Genomic DNA, 4,141 nt, shown 5'->3' with positions numbered 1-4,141 from the left:
CAATAACACGAATCTATTTAATATGTTTGATTCATCCTTAGTTATTTCTATTTGCGTAAAAATTTCACATCTATTTTAACAAAGAATTGTCTTTTAATATAACTTTTTAAGTCATAACGTTCATAGCAGTTATTCTGTTGTAAGACTATTGCATATAACCTGATATCGATGGAATATCTGATGGCGTCATTAGGTACAACCCGCATTGCGATGGCGTGACCTTCCCGCTGCCAGGCCACCAACCTCTGTCTGGATCCTGACTGCAGGGATGAGTCCCAAGATGCCTGCCAGTGTCGCCTACACCATGTCTTTGGGTCCATCGTACCTTATCATCACCAGCAAAAACATTCAGCCATCACCACCACTAGCACTTCCTGATTTCTGACACTTACTGTAATGAAACACAAAATACGATATAAAACATTATGGAAATGAATGCTCCAAACCAGCTGCAGTAAGGTAATATGTTTTTTTAATATTTTACACAACAGGCCTGTTTCAGCTTGTTGGCATTATCAAGTGACGTCTAGTTGGAGGTGACGACCATATTGCCTCTATAGTAAAGTCGTTCTGCTATGTCTCGGTAAGTATAATAGCTCATAACTACAAGAGCTATTATAGGCCTACTTACCGAGATACGACACAAAGACTTTACTATAAATGCAATATGGTCTTCACTTCCAACTAGACGTCACTTGATAATGACAATAAGCTGAAACAGGCCTGTCGTGCAAAATATTAAAAAAAATTACTTTACTGCAGCTTGTTTGGATCATTCATTTCTATTATATCTTACACCGACGTATACTATGCTGTGGGCCCAAAAGATCGCGAAACAGAAACTTTAACAGTCATTTCACTGCGTCTGTCCTATGTACTACATCTTATTCATACGATGCTACCTGTGTGAAACGATGGAAAACAAAACAAAAAGAAAAATAATAATTAAGACAGTAACCAAAGATTATATACAAATAATTCTTAATTATATAATTTTTCTGACAAATTTCAGGCGTAAGAACCGATACTGTAAAACGAGTACTAAATGACAATTTTACTGAGCACTGCATTATGATAAACTGAATTATCAAGAACTGTACTTAACAGAGCCAGTCTCTGTAACCTGTCATGTACCATTCTCAATGTTCACTATTCATAACATTTCTAACTCTGTAAAGTTTTAACGTCTGTAGCTCGAGCCACAGTTTTCTCAGATTTTCTCTCGAGTATGCCCAAATGGGCAAGGGGGAGGGGTCGAATATTTACTTAAATGGTCCTGAGCACAGCTATATTTCCAGACTTTAACACTAATTCATGACAGCTAACTCTTTACTGGAAAACTTTAAGCAGTCTATTACAATCAAATGGTTTGCCTGAATGTCGTGACAAGAAAATCCGTTCTCTCATATTAACTTTATGAAACTGTTTACCATGAACCATTCGTTACCTAAAACAAACCAATTATTTAGAATAGCAATATGTCAGCGATAAGCGACTGAGTGAAACATGACTGATAGGTGTGAAACATAACAGCTTATTTTTCTTACAATTTCAAGGATAATTTAGATTGCCTGATGAAATGTAGTTATTAAATAGGACCCATGTAAGTAATTTCGCCTTGCGACTTCTGTAACGTAGTTTTCAACAACTTCATGTCAAATAAGTCTCTAATATTACTTTCATCCATTGATTGGAACATATACTACCATTTCGTTTAGCTGCAATTAGGCTTTTCGTTTACAAACAATTGAGTAACAAAATAGGTATCAAATACACTGTAATTACTATGTTTGAAACCTGTAACAATTCCGTCTATCATACTGACAGTTGCTACGCTATTGGCTAACATAATCACATGTAATTATCGCGTATTTATTAGAATTCATAAAACAAAAAGCAGATTAACAATTAAACAAAGTGTTTATTTGGGCTGCTGTACGATATATTGAAATTCCGTTCATACTAAAAAATAATGTACTCATATTTGAAACAAGAAACAGGGTAGGAATATCTGGGACATTGTAGTTTCAGTATAACTTACAAAAATGTAATCAGCACTGTTTATTCATACCATTCCATTTATTTTTCGACGAGCACAAGATATTTGTAATTGTCATTGTATGTTATTCCATGCATTTGAATTGTAACTACAGAATGATAACTTTTTTAATTATCAGCAACTTCAGTGATAGTAATCAACGAATTTACTATAAAATGCAACAGTTCATCAATTGTTAGGAAGATCATATAAGGCCCGCTAGAAATCCTGTTGGGGTACATTCTGATTGAGCAGTACTGTGTGACGTAATGAACTGTACGCTTGAAACACTGAATGACTTTTGACGTCTTTTGAGAAAAATGACGTTCTCTGGTGCGTCTTCACTTAAGAAACTTACAGGACGGGTCATCTACAGCAAAGCATCGAAATGAAGGTAAGTTCTCCTCATCGTTTATTATTTTGAACAAACTGAGCTACACCCACCTGACTTTAGGAGGATTGACAAAATTAATATTTCGTAAAGACGTTTAATCTGAATTATTTTCTCTTTACAAAATATATCTCTAGAAAGAGGGCTACAGCGCAGGCGCTACCAGGAACTGTGACAGACACTGTCGTCACCATTCAAGGGACGTACATAAGAAAACATTATGTTTCCATAAAAAACCTTAATTGTATTGAAAAAAGGTTATATCTCTTGTTCGTATTCAGCAGTCTCTGGAATTTTCGTTCTTTCGTTGTTTAAAAACTGCAAAAGCGATGTACAACTCTCTCTTGTCCTTCGTGTCAGAGCTTTCAGACGATAACGTTCTGTATTGATTATTTTTATTGCAATTACTAATGAAATAATAAGTAAATGCTTAAAATACGCAATATATTTTATTTAAAACTGTGTAATCAGCACCATGTTTCACTTATCCAGAAAGATTTGATGTATTTTCAGTCTGTTAATTAGTTGGAAGCGATTGATTTGGTGACGCAATGATCGCACGCCCTCAGTATGCTATCATTTACGCATTTTCATTTCTACAAGCCGAGCCTGCAGGCTATGCCCTTCACGAAGTCCGATAACCAATATTATCATGCAGGTCATTCCATTTCAATGAAACCTTTCCGCTATCCAGCAACGACTTCTGGAACTGCTAAGTCATTCACATGACGATAACAGGCATTTACCATTTCAATATGTAAGTCGAAGCAGGAGAATTGTTCTTCATTTTTATCCTGAAGACTATGTTTCTTTCTTGATTCTGGTATACTCTTGTTGTAGTCAGTCTGATGTAGCTATGTTTCCTGAACGTTTTACTTCTGACTCCAAAAACATTGTTAAAAAATTCGCACTGGTCGAACCAAAGCCAGCTGCAAAAAAGTCATTTAATGACTAAAATAATATATAATGCAGAGAATAAAAGCAAAACAGTCTGGGACGTTATAAAAAAGGAAACGAGGAGAGGTAAACAAATGCAGAATAACATACTGCTAAGAGGTATAACGTAATAAATATTCCACAACACTTAGAAAACTATGTAAATGAGCATTTTACAAGTATTGCAGAAAAGTTACAGCAAAAATTCCTCAATACAAATATAACACCTGTAAATAATGTTGCACTAAATACAATGATGTTACTTCCAACCACAGAGAATGAAGTCAATAAAACTGCTCAAAAATTAAAAAATAAAAATTCAGTAGGCTTAGATGAAGTACCAATGTGTGTACTAAAACAATGCATAGAGATTGTACAAGGCCCCTAAACAAATATCATAAATGAATGAGGTAGGAGACGATTTACTGGCAGAAGTAGAGCTGTGGGGACGGGGCGTGAGTCGTGCTTGGGTAGCTCAGTTGGTAGAGTATTTGCCCGCGAAAGGCAAAGGTCCCGAGTTCGAGTCTCGGCCCGGCACATAGTCTAAATCTGCCAGGAAGTTTCATAATAAATGAATCCTTCACATCAGGGACATTTCCAGAGCAGTTAAAACAGGCAGGAGTTGTACCTTCGCTTAAGAAAGGTAATAGAGAAGACATAGAAAATTACCAACCCATTTCCCTGCTGTCACCATTCCCAAAAATAATAGAAGGAATTACGAAAGACAGATTAATGAATTACCTGAATAAAGATAATCTTTTAAGCGAATCTCAGTT

At 35.6% G+C, this 4,141-nt stretch overlaps 1 non-coding gene across 1 annotated transcript; it reads left to right on the top strand.

Annotated features, from left to right (window-relative positions):
• The first annotated feature begins 3,828 nt into the window (after nucleotides 1-3,828).
• Nucleotides 3,829-3,903, top strand: Trnas-cga. The gene has a single exon. It is a non-coding gene; the product is annotated as a tRNA-Ser (tRNA).
• Nucleotides 3,904-4,141: the final 238 nt, after the last annotated feature.

This window comes from Schistocerca piceifrons, chromosome 1 (assembly GCF_021461385.2).
Source record: "Schistocerca piceifrons isolate TAMUIC-IGC-003096 chromosome 1, iqSchPice1.1, whole genome shotgun sequence".
Taxonomy (NCBI): domain Eukaryota; kingdom Metazoa; phylum Arthropoda; class Insecta; order Orthoptera; family Acrididae; genus Schistocerca; species Schistocerca piceifrons.
The sequence above is the reverse complement of the archived record's forward strand: the minus strand, read 5'-3'. Positions and strand labels throughout refer to the sequence as shown.